The sequence below is a fragment of the Danio rerio genome, chromosome 4 (genome assembly GCF_052040795.2).
Source record: "Danio rerio strain M-AB ecotype USA chromosome 4, GRCz13ab, whole genome shotgun sequence".
In the NCBI taxonomy this organism is placed as follows: domain Eukaryota; kingdom Metazoa; phylum Chordata; class Actinopteri; order Cypriniformes; family Danionidae; genus Danio; species Danio rerio.
Window position 1 is genome coordinate 14,643,527 of NC_141024.2, and position 24,096 is coordinate 14,667,622.

Here is a 24,096-nt window from a genome sequence, read left to right on the forward strand (position 1 = left end):
GCAGCATGCTGCACAGCTTCTTTTGAGTTGACTTAACTTTTAACCCAAGTACTGCATTGACTTGATTTAAGTCTACTTAAAAATCTCTGCAGAAAATTGCCTTACAGTTTTAAGTTGTCAACTTTTTTTTATATTGTAATGAACAAGAACAAAATCTCTCAAAAATAAAAATTCCAGAATTGAGCTTTCAATGTTATCCCATTAAAATGTTTTATTTGTTGGCATCCCAAGGTTAGGATGATTAGGCAAGTCATTCTATGATGATGGTTTGTTCTGTAGTCAATCATAAAAAATAGCTTAAAGGGGCTAATAATTTTGACCTTAAATTGGCTTGAAATATTAAAAACTGCTTTTACTTTAGCCAAAATAAAAACAAATAAGACTTTTTCCAGAAGAATAAATATTATCGAAAACACTGTGAAAATTTTCTTGCTCTGTCAAACATCATTAAATATTTAAATGAGAAAAAACACTCAAAGGGGAGCTAATAATTCAGTAGTTCAGTAATTCAGTGGCCATTTAATCTTACTGGGGACATTATTAACACTAAATAACCAAGAAGTGACAAGAAAACCATCTTTATACAACCATCAATACCACTTTGTAATAATTTCTTTCAAATTGAATATAAATATTAAAAAGAAGCTGTGATACTTCTATTGTTTTCTGTTTGCTTATTACATTGACTCATGATTTCTGTTCACTTTTCTGGTGAATTGGAGCATGAGCAACAACAGGCGGTGAGTGTGACCTGTACTGTTCCTCCTGTTGAAGGGACATCAGGTCAGATCCTTCCCATCAGGCTCATCTAGAGCTAACGTGTCCAGTCTGTTTCACTGAAGCAGCATATGTGCACACAATACAGCCTATTATGTGCATGAATTTATGCTCCAGTCTGCATAGGAAATATAAATCAAACTATCGTAACAGTATAATTATAATGACCTTTTTAATGACCTCATCTGTTGAGATGGTACCAGTGAACTGCAGAGCTTGTGCAAACATATCCATATCTCTATATTTAAACATATCCATATCTATATTTTTCATCCACAAATGTGAAATACACTGTAAAAATTGATTAGCTGACTTAATAAGTGTGAGTAATCTTGTTGCCTTATAATTATTAAATTAACAAACTATGTACTTAACTATGAAAGTTAAGCGAATGAGTTTACCGACCTTTTTAAAGTAAAATCAACTTGTTGCTTTTAAGACAACAGGTTTAATCAATTTGTTAAAGTAATGGAATTAATCGCTAATTACAGCGTAGACTTATGAGTTGGGCCAGATGGTATCTGCAGACATTTTTGGTTATTTGTACGCAGAATTGCGTAAAAATCAGCAGATTTACGTAGAATGATTTGGGGATTATCATAACTAAAAACTTAATATATGAAATAAAAAATAATACCTTTTTAACTTGTCTTTAATATTTACAATGCAAATCCAATAAGATCTACTTATTTGGTAAACAAATCAAGTCTCTTAAATAATATATCGACTGAGACAGAAAAAATTACTTTACAAACTGTATTGTAAATAAATAGTATGAACATTTTCATATTTGTCAATAATATTACTGAAATTCATTTATAAATACAAATTTACACAAATTTACACAAGTTAATAAATTGACTCAATGATGGGCTAAAAATCTGTGGATTTCTGTGCACGCAGATTTGGTGTGGGCCTACTTATGAGCAAAACTGGAAAATAGTGTAAAACGTTTGCAAATAAAGCATCCAATGAGTCAAAGAGTACATATTTTTCACTTCCTAATAAAATGGCGGTTATTTTCAGCAAGAAAAATGGAATTTGCTGTGGTAGGAGAGGCCATTGTGGGACTTTTTCTTATCTAATAAATAATTGGCACCGCAAAATCAACATGCGGTGGCTCTTGGAGGTGAGAGACGGTTATTTGAAATCGTTATTTAAAGACAGTTCTGGGAAATACCAAAGAATAAATAATAATAATTTGAAATTATTTTTAAATGACCAAAACAACACTTCAGATGTTTTCCAATGTGGTCCAATGCTGTCTCACGACAATTCATAACTTTTTGATTTTGTGGCTAATTCGTATGAATTTGTACGATGTCATTTGTACATTTTAGTATGATTTGCTCAACTCCCACTGACAGTTGTGTTTAGGGATGGGGTTTGGTGCCATGCCTCCTTTTAAAAATCCTACATTTTCATATGTACATTTCACATTTTCACTAAACTGACAAAATGTAAAATACTTACATTTCCTTGTGAGATCAGGCTGGTCAGTTCACTAGTTTGACCATTAATGCTGTCCTATTGCACCAAATTTAGTTATCTGTTAAAACAAAATCACATGACTTTTTTAATGCATATTCTGGAATTTGGTAAATGTTTTTCCATCATAGTTTATGCTGTTTTTTTTTTTCAAGTTACTCAGATGCATGCACACATTATTTTATACACATTTTCAAAATTTATGCAACTCTTGCTGTTTCCATTTAGCATTTTTCAAACTTCTATTCAATACTTACCATATTCAATCTAGGGCTGGGCCAATAAACAATATTCTTTCGAATCACTGTTAAATTTATGTCAGTAACAATAAGCTCTGGACATTTTTACTCTATATTGATGTAAAAGCCAAACACACAGCAGACATGTGCAACAATGGGATCTAAAAGTGCGCTGATATTAGAGATGTACCCAATTTTGCCACTGAAAATTTATCGGCCAGAAATATGTTAGTCCAGTTTAATGGACCCTCTAACTTTTGTGTCTTCAGTCATTATTGGGGTATTCTTTTGAATCTGAAAGCATTAACAACTCTTATCGAAATATATATTGTTATCATTCAATACTCAACTTCTATTCAATACTAACCATACAGTATTCAAACTAGGGCTGGGCCAATAAACAATATTATATGGAACTGCAGTAAAATTTAAGTCAATGACAATGATAAGCTTTGGACTTTTTCATATTGATCTAATAGCCAACGACACAGCAGAAATGTGCAACAATAGAAATCTAAAAGTGTTTTGATATTAAAGATGTACCCAATTTTGCTACCGAAAATGTTATGTCAGTTTAATGGACCCTCTAATTTTAGTGGCTTCAGTCATTGTACGGGTACTGGAAGCATGAACAACATATATCGAAATATACATTGTTATCGCTCAATATGGAAAATAATTATAGACACTGGATTATTGCCATATCGCCCAGCCCTAGTTCAAACTTCCAGTCAAATGCTTTCTTTACAACATATGTTTTTACATTGCTTTCATTTTGATTGTGAGTTTATTTCTTATGTCCTGCACTTATAAAATGTGCAGGACATACTTACATATTCCTCTAGATCACATTGCCACCTTTTTATAATACATTTATAGTGCTCTGTCTGCTAAAATATGATCCGTTCAAACTATGGCATGAGTATCATGCCAGTATCAACAGTGTTGATCCAGGAACAAATCCTACATGGCGAAATCACAAGAAGATAAGGAAAAGAGAAAGGGGGATTAAAAGAAGATGAAGACTGCAGGGCTTTCTGGCCTTCTCTGGCTGGCAGTGATGGATGGACGTGTCGCCTGCTGAGGACTGATGGTCGCGGAATGGAGCTGAGAGACATTTATTATTCCCTGATTCTGTTACAAGCCTCCATCCCAGCTGGTCCTTCTGTCCTCCGGCCTAAATGACAAGATCTCATACAATCAATTAGAGTTAAATACAGAATCTGATGTTATCTGATCTGAAGGCTGAGGGTGCTTAATAAATATGTCAGTCTTCAGGCCACAAGAGGGCAGAAGTTGATCTTCAAGCGTGTACGTGTGCCAGCATTTGCAGGTATGTGTGTGTGTTTATTGCGAATTTGCCCTTATAATGTGCCCCACACAAAGCGTTTGCTGAGGTTGGCAGTTTCTCAGTGCCATTGCTTTAGGCTTTTCAGTGTAGAACCATTAAAAATAACGAGCTTTCCTTCACCAAGGCGACCAAATAACCGAGCCGAGCACACAATCATTTTTACAAGAGCTTTTAATTTCAAGCTCAATCCAGTGAAAACTCCCTTTGGAAAGCACCTTGGCATTTTTATACGCCAAACATTATGTTAGGATTGTACAGATGATACATGAAAATAGCATCTAGAGAGCAAGGAGGGGGAACAAAAACAAAACGTGTGAGCTGAATTGATTGTGTGTTTATTTCAGTTGGCTGTGTCTCTCTGAAATGTTAAAACACTGGAAACATTGCCTCCAACAATTGCTCTCGCTGCCTGTCAGTTGTTGATAATTTAGCTAGTGGTTTCCACAGATCAATATGTTTGCCTTGCGGAGTGACAGCCAGCAGATTTGTGTACCACGTTTACTGCCATCACAGAGAAAATGTAGGACACAGGGATGTGGGAGTGAATTTTATAAAAACTGAGATGAAATGTGCCATATTTCACCTTAAAATGTTTTTAAATCATATATTATTTAACCATATATAGTATTTTACACTGAAAAATAAATTATTCATTGGGTTAACTAAATAGTTTTAAGGTAAGTGGTTGGAAACGATTCATATGGGTTGAATTTAAAGTAATTACATTTAATTAATAATACATTTCTATAGCGCTTTTTTGTGTCAAAGCAGCTTAACATAGAAGTTCTAGTAAATTGAAACGGAGTCAGTCTAGTTTTCAGAGTTGAAGTTCAGTTTAGTTCAGTTCAGTGTGTTTTAAATTTCACTGCTGGAAATACAAACACTGAAAAGCAAATCGATGCGCAGCTCTACAAGTCCCAAACCAAGCAAGCCAGTGGCGAGGAACAAATTCACCCTTTGAGGATCATCACTAAGATCATTTGTGAAAGTAAGATTTTTTTATGTTTTTGAAAGATCTTTATGCTAACCAAGAATGCATGAGCATCAGTAGAATAAACGCTAATATTGTAAAATAGTATTACTGAATATTTATCATTTATTGCATTTTAAAATGTAAAATGATGGCAAAGCTGATTTTTTTTAGCAGTGATTACTCCAGTCTGATCTTCAGTCACATGATCCATCAAAAAAATTATTCCAGTAATAAATCAATTAAATTAGTTAATTTATTTTATATCAAACACTGTAAAATGTAAATAAATGTAAACTTTTAAAATGCATTATGAAATCTTAATTTTTCTTCGGACAAATTTTAACCGTAAGAAGTTGGAAAAAGCAACTTTTATTAACATCTTTAATAGTTTAAAGTAGGCATAGGGCGGATTAAGATTCTGTTATGATTACCTTGGACAAATACATTACGTTTTCATCATTGTATTGGTATTGTGATTACTGCTCTAAATATGTTTTTTTTTTTAAATGTCTGGGTAAAAAACTACTTTTTTCACTGTATATATACAGTTGAAGTCAAAATTATTAGTCCCCCTTTGAATTTACTTTTCATTTTTAAATATTTCCCAAATGATGTTTAAAAAAGCAAGGAAATTTTCACGGAATGTCTGATAATATTTTTTCTTCTGGACAAAGTCTTGTTTGTTATATTTCGGCTAAAATAAAAGCAGTTTTAATTTTTTTTAAACATTTTAAAGTCAAAATTATTAGCCCCTTTCATTTTTTTCGATAGTCTAAAGAACAAACCATCGTTATACAATAACTTGCCTAATTACTGTACCCTAACCTGCCAAGTTAACCTAATTAATTAACCTAGGTAAGCCTTTAAATGTCTCTTTAAGCTGTACAGAAGTGTCTTGAAAAATATCTAGTCAAATATTATTTACTGTCTTTTTTCAAAGTAACATTTAAAATATGCCAATAACATGTCAGGCATAAATAATTAAATAAATAAATCATTGTTGACTTCTGCTGTCTTCCTTAGTTTCAAATACACAGTTTTCTTCTAGAGATAATTTTCCCCTAATAAACTTAGTCTAAACACGAAAAAAAAAAAAAAAAAAACATAAATAAATCTTATAGGAGTGGTATAAGAGAAAATCTTTGCGGTTTTAAAACGGTGACTTTTCTAAAGCACGGTAAACCTTGCAGCCGGTTATCATCCCATGCCTAGTTTAAAGTAATATATTGAGTTGGTGTTGTATATTATGCTGCAAAAAACTTGTAATAAGCTGCCAGTACACTTTCTGTTTTTTTATTTATCTATTTATTATTACTTAAACATTATATTATTTTAGACTACTAAAATGTCATTAAAAGTCACTTTGTTAAAGTGTAAAGTTAAATTTTCAGCATCAAAGATCGACATCCCATAATGCATTTCTAAACCATAAACAAGTGAACAAATGGAAACTGTTAATTAACAGATTTTTCGTGTATAAAATACATTTCATATAATATGCTTTAAGTTATGTAATTGTTTAAATTTTTGTATCATATTTTAATGTTTAACGAGCATTTGAGTGGAAAAAATTGCTCTTTAACTATTATATTAAGTGAAAAAGTCAATTTTATATATGCAATTCATTTTTTTCTCTCCTTTCTCACTCTCCATCACTTTCCCTTTTTTTGCTTCGGGCTGAAATATGACCCCAGAAATTTCTGTGTGAGACTCATCCGTGAAGTTCAACACACCACTCCAGGAAAGCTTTGAAGATTTGTTAACTTTATTGCTCAATTTCAGCCAAACCTCGCAAATCTCATAAAGCTACAAAAAAAGAGGAGACGACTCTGGGGTCCCAATGTCAACAACCGAACTCTTGTGAAAACAAAACACAGAGCATTGTTTTCCAGCTCCAAGCTATTAAACATCCAGACCAAAATGGAGACTGCGCTTGCTCCTCTGTTGCTTACCACAGCTGACACTGAGGTATAAACAACATACCCCATCCTGACAGATTTAAACAGTGACCACCATAGCCGAGGCACACAAAGCCCACCGCTATCTGCAGCCAAACATTTTCTGGATGTGGTCAAAGCTGGAGTGCCAGAATACAACAATTTAAATGACTGGGAACGAAACATTACAGCCCAGTCTCTTAATCAAGACCTTATATTATGTCCATTGGGGTTTTAAACTGTAATTTAAAGGTGGTGAACATTAATATTAATGCCTAACTTGACTCTTAGTGAATCAAGGCAATAAGTAACACATCTGAGATACATAAAATATCTAAACTGAAAAACAGATTCAGACAGAGAGACACATGAGTGCTTGTTTAAAAGAGCTTTGGAGGCCATGAGGATGTTTACATTTCTTATGAATGAGAGCCTGTTTTTTTTTTTTTTTTTTTTTTTTTGGACATTTCTCGACTCGACTGACCACAGAACGGGTCCAAGCTTCTCCTTTAGACCTGTACTAAGCAAAATCACAAGTGAAACTTTTCTTGTAATAGATTGTAAGTTTAGCATCTGTATTAGTTTACTGTTCATTATTCTTTTCTACGTAGTTGCTGCCATCTGATGGACAAAAGGATGAATTACATGACCCAAAAAGCCTGAACTGCAATTAAGGATTAAGATTACAGTGTCAAAAGAAATATTATATAGGTCTGCAGTGTTGGTAAAACTTTGTTTTATACTTAAATAGATGACTTTAAATCTATTGCTTCTATCAAATCAAAGCAATTCAGGTCATATCAGTGTTTCTGCAGGTTCAAGACATTTTGAAGACCATTATGAATAAAATTGTACACTTATACGCAGCTAAATGCTAAGGATTTTTTTTTTGAATATCACAGTTAGAAAAGATTATCACTTGCCCTATCAAAAAATGATTATACTTCAATACATTTAATAATACACTCTCAGAAATAAAGGTATGGGTGCTGTCACTGGGGGAGTACCTTTTTAAAAGATACACCCAAATAGTCCACAGTGGTACTGCATATTAGTAGCCAAATGTACCTGAGAACTTTGAGGTACCATTATGGACCCTTCAGGTACAAATATGTACCTTTTGAAAGGTACTGCCCCAGTGACATCTCCCCCGTACCTTTATTTCTGAGTGTACAATAATAATAATTTTGTTCGATTTTTTTATTATTATTATTATTTTAAATGTATCCATTCACAAACTCTACAACCCTTAAGAATATAAAAAAACTGCTGTCAATTACTGCAGTCTACAATAATAATAATTTAATAATAAAAAATATAGGTCAGGTCAGTATCCTCAGCAGTAAATAAATGGAGAACTTTTAAGCAAATTTCAATGTAGGGAAATGAATTAAATGCTACTTTAAATAAAAGGTTTTATTGAGAGGCATTGCTGGTGATTGTTTGAGTATTAAAGGTCAGATTGGGTAGCTATACATGAAAAAGCAACATTAAGACCTGTTTAAAATACATTTAGGATCTACAACACAACATTTCAGTAGATGTAAGAGTATTTAAGGCTTTTTAAGACTTTGTGGATACCCTGCTTATACACATGTAAATGAAATGTCATCCAAAATCAATTTCAATCCCGCAGACTCAGTGGTCCAGAGGTTAAAATGTTACCTTTATATCTAGGAAACAAGTTCGTACAAAGGGACTTGGGTTTGAATCCTTCTAAAGCGTGTGTCAAATAGACATCCCATCTCTTATTAAACAGACCCAGTGGGCTGGAGGTTATGATATCAACTATTTATCAGGGAGATCCGGGTTCAATTCCCACAAAAGCTTCTGTTACATTCGAATACAGTAAAACAAACAACTTCTACAGCTGTGAGTGATTGATTGTTTATCATCTGTGTAGCAAGAGGTCAAAATTCCAAACAAAACAGTCTCGAAACACAAATATACGAAACGTACTATTGTTTGAGGTTTAAATTATATTATACTGTCACGTAAAAACAAACGGCCACTTACTAGTCTGGCACGTGTCATTTTCTGTCTAGCTCTTATGATAATAACACAAAACTCACGCAAAATAAGCACGTATAACTGCACTTGTTTTCCTGCGCTACTGCGCCTTTAAGAGCGCTTTTGGCCCACGTGTTGCGGAAAAACTACCGACAACAACAGCACGCGGGTGAGTAAAGAAATTCTACAACAAAACTACATTTTGTAGAAATTTTGTTTTCTTTCTGTTTTTACAAAGCACAAGCCATTGGAATATTATTTTGATTGTTTATTTAATATAACAATCGTAACGTTAACACCAGCTAATCGAAATATTTAAATATAAATGTAAACAACATGTATATCCAAGTTATTAAACAACTACAATGATCGCGTGCTTTAATCACTAATTTTTTTTTTTTATCATTCAGGACTCAATAATGTAGAGAAACACTCTCTCCTGCTTTATATCAGACCTTGGCTTCAATTGGAGCCATAAAAAACTCACCTCAAGACTTTGTTGTTATTGAGATAGACACCAATGGACAACTTGTTAACAGTGTAAATACTGAAGAAGAAGAAGAAGAAGAAAGAAAGACCTTGTCAAGCTGTTACAGGGATTGATAAATTAACACCATATAAACCAAATGACACTGACAGTTTAATTCAGGATTGCTTTAATCTGAATGTAATCCTGGGTCCAAATGTGAACAGGGAATTGTAGCATTTTACTAATAAACTGAAAGTGAAACCCTGTTCAGATGATAATGAAAAGGTGCCGTTCAGATCTTTTGCTGATAAACACATGAGAGTTTGGTTCAACTTCCCCTTCCTCCAGACTCCAACTAGACTGAGATCCAGGTCAGAGAAGATCCAGACTTCCAGGAGCTTGCCAGTTTGGCCTTATGAGATGCTGAGGACTTTTTCAGGTTTATTGATGCCAAAACACCTGGTTCTGTGTTCACCTTCCTGCCCGATGACTACAAGGAGCACTGGACATTGGTTCATCATTTTGTTAGCAGGCGTTTCGGGAAGCTTGTGGAAACCAAGAGCTTTGTGGACCAGCAGAAGACTTGCATTATGGTGAGACTGAGTGAGAGAGGCAAACAAGGCAAGAAGAGAACGATGGCAGACCGTTTTAAATGCAGGAGGAGAGTTCTCTTGTGGTAAACAGATCCACGATTATGTTTTTTTTTTTTTTTCTTTTACTTCATCTAATTCTTTAGGGATCTTTAATGTGATTATGAAGTACTTGGGAAGAGCCACAAGATGGTGCCATAATTTTATTTTTAAGAGTATAAATTAATGAGGACTCACTTAAAGAGCCTCTAACTAAAAAGCTTTAAACTTTAGTTTAAATAAAATAGTTTAATTCTATGTGTATGCATATGTACACTTCATATTCACTTTGACCAATTTGATAAAATATCTGTTTTCTTACTAAAACTTAAATAATCAAATCAGTTGCAAAGTGTTTTTTCTGTCGCATCAAAAAGAAGCAATGTGCAAGAAAAAGGAAACAGTTTAAGTTTTTAAAGATAAGACTGGGATGGGGTCTTTGGGATCCTAAAATGTGAGTCCTCATCGTGGTAAACTCTTTTTTTTTTTTTACATTTGTAGATATGCATATAGAGATTTGCATATAAACACATTTGTGTGTCAGGTTGCTGGAGAAAGGCTTAGAGTTTGAGAGGAGAGGAATGCAGATCTCTTGTGTCCGTCCTGCGTTTGAAGCTCTTAAGCTTGGAAGACTGCAGGGAAATCACTTTGAACTGGTCATCTGAAGCATCATGGGAAACATGGTCTTGCAGAGCTGCCACAGGTTATGGAGGAAGCAGTGGAAAATGTGAAGGTAAATGTGTGTATGTTCATCAGCATTTCATGAAGAGATGTACACACAGAACTGCAAAAAGTTTTCATTATTTTTCAGAACAAAGGCTTTGTGAATTATTATAGTCCTCAGCAGTTTGGAAGTGGATCCTGTGTCCAAGCAGATCAAGTAGGCCAAATAAAAACTCTAAAAACTGGGCCTTAAGGATGTTCAGGGCGATCTGGTTTGGGCTGAGTCTGTAAAAGGGCTCAAAGATGCCACAGGAGCTCAGTGCTCCACAGGTAAGGGCCTTGATTTAGTTACTGCTAAATAATAGCCAGAGACTGTTTGTAACTTTGTGTTTTGTTTGAATTGGGTAAAATAAATCACAGGAATTACATAATTTTTTTTAACAAACAAACACTATATTCAGTGTAATTTAAAGGCTAATAATATCCTAACATTTACTCCAAAACATTTGTAAGAAAAAATTATATATAAATTAAACATGCATAAATCTTTCAAATATTTTTAAAAAGAAGAGTGGGTGCACTTAAATGTATGTATGTAGTATGTTTGTACATTTGCATTATTGTTTCTTGTCCTTGTTTGTGGTATTTTCATTCATTTAATTTGACTTATTTTCATTTGTTTAATTGTCTTAATTTTCTGTGCTGCAGATCCATGTTGTGACTTCAGATGAGGAGAAGAATGAGGTCCTCTCATCCCAGGAAGTTATCGACCCCTGCTTGCTAAGCCACAGAACATCACATATAGCCTGCAGACGGGTCTATCACACACACGTGTCTGTCACTGCACTTTGACCTGGAGGCGTCCTGCTACGCTACTGTGTACTCAGTGGCACTAATTTAAAAGTGGTTAGAGACTAAAAACGTCAAATATGAGGAGCCGTATTTTTATTAAAAAGTTTATTTACAATTGTCATGATGATTGTGTTTTTTACCTTACCTGCAACAATATTCCACTCATTTGTTTGTGAATGAGCTGTAATTTCAGCATTGAGCACTAGATGTCTCTCTCAGGTCCAGCTCAGAAGCAGTTGGACTGATGAACCCTAAAGGATCTGCCAGCTGTGTTCAATGAATCACAAGCTCATCTAGAAGTGATAGAAAAATTAGGATGGAAATATTATGCTGTACATCTGTAAAGGTTTATGAGGCGAACCATGAATTAAGAAATGTAAACAAATCCTAAAGTTATAACAAAAAACATTATTTTTATAACATTTTAAAATCCTCAGTCAAACGTCACGTTTAAATTCCACAATGTTTGTCCAAATCTAATGTCAAGCTCAATAATTCAACATAAAGTGATTAAAAGTTGTTCAAATCCACTTCTGCTCATCCACTAAATATTGTACATAAACTCCTAATTGAAAAAAAAAATGAATGAGAGGAGTTTCAAATGCAACGATTGCTGTGTATAAGAAGCTGTGGCCTAGTGGTTAGGGATTTGGACTTGAAATCGAAAGGTTGCATTCTCAATCCCTGCAGAGCTTGGATAAATCAAAAGCAGGTTTGAGTATGAGTAATCACTTGAAAGTACTCCACTTCATATATGTGCGTTATCAAACAAACAAACACAAATAAAACAAAACTTAACTTAATAAAATCTCAGACTCAATAGCTCAGCAAGAGTGGGATTTGAACCCGGGTCTCAAAGATTGAAAACTTGATGTGTTAATACTTGAGCTACTGAAGCTGTGAAGCTAAAAGAAGTTTTGAATGAGCATTTGTTGTTAGTTTTATAAATGTAAATGCTGTTTCTGAAAGCTGCCCATAAAAGAGAAGTCCAAAACATATGGGGAATCTGAGACTCAGTGGCTCAGAGGTAAAATCTTTGAGCTTTCATCTTGGAGACCCAGGTTCAAATCCCACAAATGCAGGTGTTTCACCCTATAATCGAAAACATTTTAACTATATAAATTAAAGCTTTCACCAAAACTCTGTCCAAAACCATATAAAGGCATCGGATTCAATAGTCTAGTGGTAAAATCTTTGACCTTTCTTCTTAAAGAAATGGGTTCAAATCTCACCATTGCAGGTATTTAACTCTGTAAACTAAACATTTTTGGTCATATAAACTAAAGCTTTCAACAAAACCCTGTCTAAATGCTTCCTAAGCTCCCAGATTCTATGGCCCAGCGGTAAAATCTTTAAATTTTCATCTTGGAGATCCGGGTTCAAACCCCACTATTACCAGTGTTAAAATCTGCAAGCTAAAATTTTTTTGTAAAATAATTTTTTTTTTATCAAAACCAGATTCAAAAGCATTGCAAGACTCCAGATTCAATGGCTCAGTGATAAGACAACTGAGCTTTCATCTTGGAGACCCGGGTTCAAATCCCACTATTGCTTTTATAAAACTCCTATACAGCTGATAAAACTGCAAAAAGAAACACATAAAGCATCAATAAACTTGTGGCTCAGTGGGAGAATATTCAGTTGTTAAACTCAACAGTATGGGTTCAACTCCCATGGAAACTATAATTTTTCTTTCTTATGCAAACTCAGAATAATGTATCACTAAATATACAGAAAAACACTTCACAAACTCCAGAGCTTCAGTGGCTCAGGATGTAAAGCACTAGGCTTTCATCTTGGAGACCCGAGTTCAAATCTCACTATTGCTTTGGTTAAATTGCCATCATTAAACGAAACAAAATGCGCCAAAAAGCAGGTGTCAATGTGAAAGCCAGGATGGCACTACTGGTAACACACGTTGGTTGCGGACAAGGTTACGGAGAGTCGTGGGTACGAAACCCACCTCGGCTGTGCGGAGTACACCAAAGACAATACCTGGGGTGGTATAACAGAACAGAGGGCGGAGCAGAGAGTGGCGACCAAAGGCACAAAGTGAAACACGGACCAGATCAGAAACATACCTGGGGTGGTAAGACAACTGAGCGGCAAAGGAAAGGACCATGCTGGGGCGGTAAGACAACACAGCGGTGATGGCTCGGACAAACCTGCGGCGGTAAAGCAGAAAGATAAGTTGGACTGAGAGGCGGAACAAGAGAAAGGTGAAGCAGGGAGAGGCGGAGCAGAGAGAGGAGTTGAAAAGAAAGACGGGAAAACTTTTTTTTTGGAAAAAAAACCCTTTTTTTTGAAAAAAATTCCCAAAACTAGTATCAGCGTGGTGATTTGAACCCTGGTCTGCTGCATCAGGCTTGGATCTCTAACCGAGAGCTCTGACCACTCAACCACCAGTTTCTCATACTAACAACTGTTCGTTTGTTGTATTTAAAGATACCACTCTTCCACAGATTTATATAAAAAAAAAAAAAGTGAAAATTGGATAAAAAATGTATGTTTTTGCAAAAAAAGTAAAACTACATATTTTCATTTTAAACATGTTCAATTGTTTAATGTAATTACAAATAAAGAGTCTAAAATATTTACAACTAATTGAACAACTTTAAATTATTTTAAGTATTTAAGTATTATATTAATAATATTTTAATAATTTAAAGACATATTCAGATTTTAAAAGTGTAACAAATGACAACTGACAAATTAATCTTCCTATAGACTGTTGAAAGTTCAATTCTAAATCATGGGAATAAATAACAGAGATTTTATATGAAAATAGCATTGCCACATAACACCATCAAATGATAACTGGTTTACAGTGCTTAATTTTAACCAATGCAGTTGTACAATTTAAACATGTATCATTATATATTTTAAAGTTTATAACATGAAACTGGACACACAAATCATTAATTCTGGATGAATCATAACTAGAAGCTTAAAAAATAAAGATGTCATGATGCTGTCATGCAGATGAAGACATGAATTCACTAGACTGCAGACAAAACAAACAGCACTACTGCTTAATATTATTATTCTACATGATAAACTTTACAGGAATCACCTCAATACAAACATAATTAACGATGAAATGCAAATGAAGCATTGCTTTATAATCCTTTAACGACACAAGTGTAAAGTTACTTACAGGTGATGGAGTGTCCAGCATTCCTGCACATTATCCAGTGATAGTCGCATTTTTTGCTTGAAAGGGCTGAAATGTGTGCTGATAAGTGACATTTAAAGGCTCTCACTGACTGTCACCTGCAGGAAATTTACTTTTATATCTTTAAAACGCTCAGAAAGGTTTGTTTTGACTGTGGTCAAGCGTCGTGTTGTTTACAGAGAGCCAAAGGTGAGCCTCGTGCTGATCGTGAGGTCTCTTGCGCCTCTAGCGGAGCGGAAGGAGAACTGCACACTTTCTACAGGACAGACTGAAAATGACTTCCAATTATCGACTGTCATTAAATATCTAGCTTGAATAGGCCCTCCTGCATATGACTGAATGTGTTTAGTGATTAACATTTTTTTCTAAGTAAATAAACAAATGAACAAGCAAACATTCTATCACTCATTGTATCTGCAGGGTCCCTCTTGTGGTCATCAAGTGTATCAATCAGTCTTCAATCAGAAGTGGCTGTCTGCTTTGCTCTGCTGCAGGTGAGTGTGCACCAATTATTTCTTCTTTATTTCTGGACTAATCTGTCAGTTTGTCGAGCATCTGAATTATTAGATGAACGTAGAAACTATCGGTGAAATATTGGTTCAGTAATGAGCTCTCAGAGGAACTGGAGTAATGGAGGTCGCTAATGGCCAGTGTTTAGAGTCATCTGGACAAACACAGACAAACAACACGAGACACAAGATCTTCAGCACTACTTTTGGGTGGTTTGTTTATTGTTGAAGTGTTGTGATTGACTTTTTGTACCCACATAAACATTGTTTTGTTTTATCTGTTTATTTATTTTTCGTTATTTTGTTTTTTCACGGCAAATGACATGACAGCGCGAAATGAAGGTAAATAAATACATTTATTTAATCGCTTACGATTGACTCAAAGCGGCAAAATGTAGCAATAATCTTGACTGGGGCCCATCTATTTAAATAATATATATATATATATATATATATATATATATATATATATATATATATATATATATATATATATATATATATATAGAGAGAGAGAGAGAGAGAGAGAGAGAGAGAGAGAGAGAGAGAGAGAGAGGTGTTGAACACTGATCTGTCACCAGCATGTGGTGTTCTGAGCACTTCTGTCTGTTTACAAAGCAGCTTTTCAAGAACATCATTCACACACATCATTTCAGTAAATTCTGTTTAACAGATATTTAAAAGTTTAATAGTTTAAAATGTTATCATTAATTAATTTAGTTTATTTTATAATTTAATTGTTTCATTGTCAATAAAAAATATAAAAAAATGCTTAGACTTGAGTTAAAATGTCTATGTTGTGCGTTTGTTTTAAAGGCCACCAATGTATGTATCAGTGCAAGTGTAGCCTGTATGCAAGGAATGTGTCAGCCATGGCTAAACAGGTTAGTTGAAGTGAAGTCGTAATGGATAAACTCAATGACCACAAGAGGGAACCGAAGCTCACCTGCTGTCGATGTTAGTGGAAGATAAGTTAGATGGGAAGGAAGGTACGGTAGATTTTAACTAGTCATAGTCATGTGCTTGTCCTGACCAGCTTAAACCAGCAACAAAGCCTGTACTTTATCAACATGATTTTTTCAGCAGGGGTGATAGATAACATAGATAAATTATTTTTTTCACAAATATATAATATTTATCACACAAAAAAACTAATAAAAAATAAATAAATAAAATCACTGTCTGGGTGAGATCTCATTGTAATGCAGGCCTGTAGCCAGGGGGTGTTTAAGTAGTTTGAAAGACCCATCCCCCACTTATAAAAGGTCCATTAATGTCCCATACATGAGCTCATTAGTCTTAATTTGACTGCTCCGTTAAATGCAAACAATTATTTTAACATTAACATTGCATTAACATCCAGCTGTGCAGGAAAACATATAATATGACAGAAGTGAAGTCATCTTTCACTATCATTATATTTTATGCAGATGCACAGGAAAAGACTTGATCATCGCAGTCAATCTAAATTAGAAAAATCTTTCCAAATAGAGCTGTTCAAATCATCTGGTGAAACTATATCATTATCGCAATATATATCGCAGCAAAACAAAATATCACCATGTCAATTTTTCCAATATCATGCAGCCCTAGTTTCTACTGTTGATAGAAATTCCCACTTAATAACATCTGCAGTTTGTATAATGTCGTTTGTCATAGAAACAATACGACTATGCTAAAAATAATCAATCATAATTACAACAATTATCAGAGCAAAAAATGTGATCTATGAAAGCATCTTGTGCATCAAAACAAACATTTTATGTTGTTATTTTACTTTGACTGATATTAAGAGCAGATGAATGTATAGTGTGAGATTATGAAAGCGCTAACAGGACATTTTACAATGCTTAGAGAGATAGTTTATCCAAAAACTAATGTTTACTCTACTTACTTTCCCTCAGGTTGTTCCAAACACAAAAGAAAGTATTTTGAGGAAAGCTGGAAATCTGTAACCATCGACTTCAATAGAGGAAAACAAATACTATGAAGACAACGATTCCAGGTTTTCAGCTTTCTTCTAAATATCTTCTAATAAACAAGTGAAGGGTGAGTAAATGATGACAGATTCTTCAGTTTTAGCTGTGGTGTGGGTGATCTAAAGCTGTTTTATTCACTGTGCTGTGATTTATGAAGTTACTCCTGCAATATACGTGTCAATGTGTGGAGATTTCTCACTTGTGTTTGTGCTGTTCAACATGTCGCTTACCATCATTTGCTTTTTGGAGGGTCACTCCTCTAGAAAGGGAATAATGAGAACCAAAACAACTGGGGAAAAAGCCGGTGAAGCAATTTTTTTGTGTCTTTTGTAGGCAAAAGCAAAACCCCTTCTGGACACAGTTCTGGATCTCAGGGAGAGACACCACCATCCCGTTCTCAAACACACCACAGCATTCACTCAGTGTGGAGATGTGCAGCCTGTGCTATGAAGCCAGATTAGTGGCTGGCTGGTTCAGTTTCAGTTTAGGTTGCACCAATTCTGGGTTTTAGGTACCATGAAGGAGCTCAGCTCTGCTCGGCTGCTCCATGATGCAAACAAAGAGTGAATAAAGTCCAGCTGCCTTCATGTTACCTAAAACTAGGCCTGCACAATATATTGATTCAGCATCGATATCACAATGTGCAAATCTGCAATAGTCACATCGCAGGATCTTCTGTGTTGAGTTGGGATTGTGATTAACCAGAAGACAGAGTTCAGTTCTGAACAGTTTAACCCTCACTGAGTGAAAGACTTATCAGGTCTGTATTAGACGATGAAAGATTTCAAGTGAATTTAAACCATTTGGGCACTAGAAATGATCAAATGTGTAGCTTTAACAAAGAATAATTGCATTTAATTATTTCCACAGTGAAGACTAAAATAGTCAATGTTTGAAGTGTATCACAAAAGTGTTTCAAAATGTTCCTAGGACAGGACGGGATGTTGTTAAATAGTGTGAAGATAACTTTAATGAAAGGTTTTCAATCTTATAAAGTGATATTCTACATTTGATCTTTTAATTTCTGTCCCTCAGTCCTGTTAGACTCTCCAGAAAGCCATAAAGCACAGTTTATATAACATGTATATTTCTTCTATTTGATTAATTTATGCTTGTTGTATGTTTATTATATTTTATGCAGATTCACTCCTCGACAAAATCATCGCAATCAAACTTATTCCAAATTCAAGTTGTTAGTCGTATTGTGAAATTATATTCCTATTGCAGTTTATATCGCAGAAAAACTAAATATTGCGATGTCAGTTTTTCCCAATATCCTGCAGCCCTACCTAAAACCCAGAACTTGTGCAAACTAATCTGAAAGTTAACCGTCCAACCAGCTAATCCAGCTTCACACTACAGGCCCCTGACTGGACTGCTGATGTGTTTATTTTAATGACTCTTAGGACAGAGGTTTAGTTCAGCTTTAATTTGAGTGATTAAACTGATGTGGCAAGAAAACATAGATCAATGTATTAAAACAAGTGGCCTGAGTTATACAGCATCATGAAAATGGCCAGTAAAATATATGATCAAACTTACAAATATCAATAATTCAACAGTTGAAATAAATTGTTGTTGTTTTTAATATTATCTGTGTCATAAACAATGCAGCACATCAGTCTGGAGCTTCTAGTGATGCTGAAGGTCTTGATTAGCTGCTGCTGCTGTTTTTAATCAGGACTGAAGTATAAGAAGAATTTCTGATACATTATAAGACATTCAGAGAGATGAAAAGTCAAAGAGCAAGATATTTATATACTTTATTACAAGATTCTGGATTGATATTTAGAGAACCTGATGCTGATTCATCATTTATTTGAGTTGTTTTTATTATTGTATTTATTAATATGTATATTTTTGTATTGTTTTAATTATTGTTAATGTGGAAGGACAGATTGTCATTGTAAATTGATTATTTCAGTCTTTTGTGTAATTTAAAAGTATTAATGCATTTCTGTTATTGTTCAAACATTCTTATTGAGTAACAAAATCAGTTTTGCAGCTAAACTCAGGAGAGCGGCTCAGCAGGATCAGGGAACTGGAGCATTTTACTAATAAACTGAAGGTGAAACCCTGTTCAGATGATCAAGAAAAGGTTGAACTGTTGTTGGGAACTTTTCCTGATAAACACATGAGAGCTGTGGTCCACAGAGCGGTTCGGTTCAACTTCCCCTTCCTCCAGACTCTGACCAATCAATCTGAGATCCGGGTCAGAGAAGATCCAGACTTCCAGGAGCTCGCCGGTTTGGCTTCTGAAGGAGAAGCTGAGGACTTTTTCAGGTTTATTGATGCCAAAACACCTGGTTCTGTGTTCACGTTCCTGCCCAATGACAGCAAGGAGCACCGGACATCAGTTCATCATTTAGTTAGCAGGCGTTTCGGGAAGCTTGTGGAAACCAGGAGCTTTGTGGACCAGCAGAAGACTTGCATTACGGTGAGACTGAGGGAGAGAGGCAAACAAGCCAAGAAGAGAACGATGGCGGACTGTCAAATGCAGGAGGAGAGTTTATACACGGGTGAGTGAAGAAGAAACATCTCTTGTTGACATGTAAAACCCAGCTTAGATGACAATCCTCCTTTCCTATCAGCTTTTACTCTGCGGAAGGAGAACCTGGAGACTCTGGAGGCCATCAGCTACATGGCTGCAGTACTCGGAGTGCTTCCCTCTGATTTCACTTATGCAGGAATTAAAGACAAGAGAGCCATTACTTACCAGGCCATGGTGGTGAAAAAGATCTCTCCAGAGCGGTAAACAGACCCATCACCTGATGTCTTGATTTCCCTAATATTTGTCATTTGTTTCTTTTACTTCATCGAATTATTTAGGGATTTTTATGTTATTATGAAGTACCTGAGAAGAGCCACAAGATGGTGCCAGAAATTAATTTTTAAAACTTGCAGTGTATATAGTGCAAAATATTCATATATAGTGATGATAGCTTATATAAAGAGCCTCTGAGTATAAAGCTTTACATTTTAGTCTAAAAAATTAAAACAAAAATAAAAACAAGTTTCATTCTAGTGTATTATGTGTATGCATATGTTCACTTTACATTCACCAATTTGATAAAATTTCTATTTGCTTTCTAAAACTTTAATCGTCAAATTTATTGCAAAGTATTTATTCTGTTTCATCAACAAGAAGCAATGTGCAAGAAAAGGATATGAATTAAAGTGCATGTTTTTAAAGATAAGATGGGGATGGGGTCTTTGGGATCCTAAATGAGAGTTCACATCATGGTCAACTTCTTCTTTACATTTGTAGATGCATATAAACACATTTGTGTGTCAGGTTGCTGGAGAAAGGCTCAGAGTTTGAGAGGAGGGGAATGCAGATCTCTTGTGTCCGTCCTGCGTTTGAAGCTCTTAAGATTGGGAGACTGCAGGGAAATCACTTTGAGCTGGTCATCAGAGACCTGAAGCATCATGGGAAACATGGTCTTGCAGAGCTGCCACAGCTTATAGAGGAAGCAGTGGAAAATGTGAAGGTAAATGTGTGTATGTTCATCAGCATTTCATGAAGAGATGTACTCACAGAACTACTAAATATTAGTTTTTAGAACAGTTTTAGTTTCCAGAACAAAGGCTTTGTGAATTATTACGGTCCTCAGCGGTTTGGAAGTGGTTCGTGTGTCCAGATCAAGTAGGGCTTGCGCTGTTGAAGGAGAATATGGTAATAGAGTCATTTCCATTGATCAGTTATATGTGATGCTCCGGCTTTTGTTAGAAACACTGTGTTTGAGCAGGAGGCTTCAGTTAAGCTGTTCTTCACCCCAGAGGATGACGATGACCTCCAGAACAAAGCTAAACGTCATTTTCTGCACACAGGTGAGTGCTGGGATTTCTCTGACAGCTAAAATAGTTATAGTTCAGCCACAGATGTATATTTAATCATTCAATCTTTATTTGTAAAGCACAATTAAACAACTAATGTTGAGCAATGTGCTGTAGAAAATAGATAAACATGAAGCTAAAACATATTATTGGGGATTTTCCAATACATGCTGATCATTGTTGCTTCATTTATTTCAGTTTCAGTGCATTCAAGAACGACTAACTGTTCTCTTCGTTCAGGGAATGCCAAGGAGAGCTTGGCGCTGATGCCAGCGTATAAAGCCAGAGAGCGGCTCATGCTGCGGGCGCTCCAACGGTACGGCAGTGGACAGGAGGGTTGCACTCGTGGCTGGCTCAGTTTACCCCACAGCATGAGGGTCTTCTACCTTCACTCCTACTGCAGCAGAGTGTGGAACCAAGCAGCCAAATACAGGCTGCAAAAACTGGGCTTTAAGCCTGTTCAGGGCGATCTGGTTTGGGCTGAGCATGTAAAAGGGCTCAAAGATGCCACAGTGGAGCTCAGTGCTCCACAGGTAAGGGTCTTGATTTAGTTACTGCTAAATAATAGCCAGAAACGGTTTGTGTTTAGATTGAATTGGGTGAAATAAATCATAAGAATAAAACAAACACGCACTTTATTCAGAGTAAATTTCAATCTAATAATATCCTAACATTTACCCTGAAATACAACTTTAAGAAACATTTGTTTGATTATTTGAGTCTACTTTGTAAAGAAGTATTTTAAAAATGTATATATAAATTAAACATGCATAAATCTTTCAAATAGTTTATTAAAGAAGAGTGTGTGTACATAAATGCAGGTATGTTGAATGATTGTACATTTGTATTATTGTTTCTTGTTCTTATTTGTGGTTTTCCATTCATTTTCACTTGTTTTCTGTGCTGTAGATCCATGTTGTGACTTCAGATGAGGAGAAGAATGAGGTTTTGTCATTAGATCAGGTACTGTTTCAGATGTCTTTCATTGCTCTGTATGTCTGCTACAGTAACTCTTACCCATCAGTCTCTTATTGTGCCTCTGTGGTTTTTCATCCAGGTGATTCTTCCTATGCCAGGAAATAGTGTCAAGTATCCAGAAAACCTTTTGGGTCAATGGTATCAAGACTGATTGGCTCAAGACGGTTTGGAGTCCTGCCGATTCAGAGTGACTCCCCTTAAACTCAACGTCCCTGGATGTTATCGACCCCTGCTCGCTAAGCCACAGAACATCACATATAGCCTGCAGACGAGTTCATCAGACGAGTCTAACACACACTGTCTGTCACTAAACTTTGACCTGGAGGCGTCCTGCTACGCTACTGTGTGTCTCGGAGAGATTATGAAGACTAATCTTTCATAGGTTACTCAATGACACTGATTAAAAGTGTTTAGAGACTAAAAAACGTCAAATATGAGGAGCTGTATTTTTATTAAAAAGTTTATTTACAATTGTCATGATGATTGTGTTTTTTACCTTACCTGCAACAATATTCCACTCATTTGTTTGTGAATGAGCTGTAATTTCAGCATTGAGCACTAGATGTCTCTCTCAGGTCCAGCTCAGAAGCAGTTAGACTGATGAACCCTAAAGGATCTGCCAGCTGTGTTCAATGAATCACACACTCATCTAGAAGTGATAGAAAAATTAGGATGGAAATATTATGCTGTACATCTGTAAAGGCTTATGAGGCGAACCATGAATTAAGAAATGTAAACAAATCCTAAAGTTATAACAAAAAACATTATTTTTATAACATTTCAAAATCCTCAGTCAAACGTCACGTTTAAATTCCACAATGTTTGTCCAAATCTAATGTCAAGCTCAATATTTCAACATAAAGTGATAAAAAGTTGTTCAAATCCACTTCTGCTCATCCACTAAATATTGTACATAAACTCCTAATTGAAAAAAACATGAATGAATGAGAGGAGTTTCAAATGCAACGACTGCTGATTATAAGAGGCAGCTGTGGCATAGTGGTTAGGGATTTGGACTTGTAATCGAAAGGTTGCATTCTCAATCCTGGCCGAGCTTGGATAAATCAAAAGCAGGTTCGAGTGTTGGTAATCATACTTGAAGATAATCTACCATGTATGTGCTTTATCAAACAAATAAAACAAAACTTAGGTCTAAACAACTCTCAGACTCAATAGCTGTGCAAGAGTGGGATTTGAACCCTGATCTCAAAGATTCAAAACTTGATGTGTTAATACTTGAGCTACTGAAGCTGTGAAGCTAAAAGCAGTTTTGAATGAGCATTTGTTGTTAGTTTTATAAATGTAAATGCTGTTTCTGAAAGCTGCCCATAAAAGAGAAGTCCAAAACATATGGGGAATCTGAGACTCAGTGGCTCAGGGGTAAAATCTTTGATCATACAACTTGGAGACCCAAGTAACCCAGGTTCAAATCCCACGAATGCTGGTGTTTAACCCTATTTACTAAAGCATTTTAACCATATAAATTAAAGCTTTCACCAAAACTCTGTCCAAAACATTTTCAAACCCATACATTCAATGGCCCAGTGGTAAAAGCTTTCAGCTTTAAACTTGGAGACCCATGTTCAAATCCCACTGATGCAAGTGTCTAACAAAAATACTGAACAATTTTGGTCAAATAAATAAAAACTTTCAACAAAACTCTGACCAAAACCATATGAAGCTGCCGGATTCAATAGTCTAGTGGTAAAATCTTTGATCTTTCTTCTTAGTGACCTGGGTTCAAATCCCACTATTGCAGGTATTTAACTCTGTAAACTAAACATTTTTGGCCCTACAAAATAATTTTTTTAACAAAGCCCTGTTCAAAACAACTGTGGCTCACTGCTTCAATAGCCTGGTGGTAAAATCTTTGAGGTTGCATTTTTTGAGACCCGGGTTCAAATCCCACTATTGCAAACGTTTAACTTTGTAAACTAAAAGTTTTTATTCATATGAAGTAAAGCTTTCAACAAAACCCTGTCCAAAAGCTTTCTAACCTCACAGAATTGGTGGCCCAGTGGTAAAATTCTTTGAGTTTTCATCTTGGAGATCCGGGTTCAAATCCCACTATTGCCAGTGTTTATTTCTGTTAGTTAAAATTTTTTTGTCATATAATTTTTTTTAATCAAAACCAGATCTAAAAGCATTGCAAGACTCCAGATTCAATGGCTCAGTGATAAAACCACTGAGCATTCATCTTGGAGACCCGGGTTCAAGTCCCACTACTACT

General features: G+C 35.3%; 5 long non-coding RNA genes and 1 pseudogene across 7 annotated transcripts in view; 2 read left to right on the plus strand and 4 right to left on the minus strand.

Moving 5' to 3' along the window:
• LOC147844665 (uncharacterized) overlaps positions 1–6,753 on the plus strand; it is an 892,045-nt gene extending 885,292 nt beyond the window's left edge. The window contains exon 3 of the long non-coding RNA XR_015482888.1: positions 6,523–6,753. This is a non-coding gene — a long non-coding RNA (uncharacterized LOC147844665). The remainder of the gene's footprint in view (positions 1–6,522) is intronic.
• Positions 210–5,033, minus strand: LOC147844667 (uncharacterized). The gene is made up of 2 exons (XR_015482913.1): positions 2,251–5,033; positions 210–895 (listed from the first exon to the last, which is right to left on the minus strand). It is a non-coding gene; the product is annotated as an uncharacterized LOC147844667 (long non-coding RNA).
• A 2,441-nt stretch (positions 6,754–9,194) lies between the features above and the next one.
• On the plus strand, positions 9,195–22,343 carry LOC100536109 (pseudouridylate synthase PUS7L-like; annotated as a pseudogene). The gene is made up of 9 exons (XR_015482889.1): positions 9,195–9,509; positions 19,136–19,570; positions 19,643–19,802; positions 20,347–20,542; positions 20,633–20,727; positions 20,801–20,882; positions 21,129–21,421; positions 21,798–21,851; positions 21,946–22,343. The product of XR_015482889.1 is annotated as a pseudouridylate synthase PUS7L-like (transcript).
• LOC137491529 (uncharacterized) lies at positions 9,415–14,790 on the minus strand. Its single transcript, XR_015482892.1, has 4 exons — positions 14,546–14,790; positions 13,470–13,553; positions 11,534–11,681; positions 9,415–10,567 (listed from the first exon to the last, which is right to left on the minus strand). It is a non-coding gene; the product is annotated as an uncharacterized LOC137491529 (long non-coding RNA).
• Positions 18,798–20,829, minus strand: LOC141381602 (uncharacterized). Its single transcript, XR_015482914.1, has 2 exons — positions 19,950–20,829; positions 18,798–19,905 (listed from the first exon to the last, which is right to left on the minus strand). It is a non-coding gene; the product is annotated as an uncharacterized LOC141381602 (long non-coding RNA).
• Positions 21,662–23,558, minus strand: LOC137491528 (uncharacterized). Of its 2 annotated transcripts, none has more exons than XR_015482897.1 (3): positions 22,368–23,558; positions 21,906–22,102; positions 21,662–21,810 (listed from the first exon to the last, which is right to left on the minus strand). It is a non-coding gene; the product is annotated as an uncharacterized LOC137491528 (long non-coding RNA). The 2 variants fall into 2 exon arrangements; XR_015482898.1 differs by having other exon boundaries at positions 21,906–21,955; positions 22,368–22,552.
• Between the last annotated feature and the right edge of the window lie 538 nt (positions 23,559–24,096).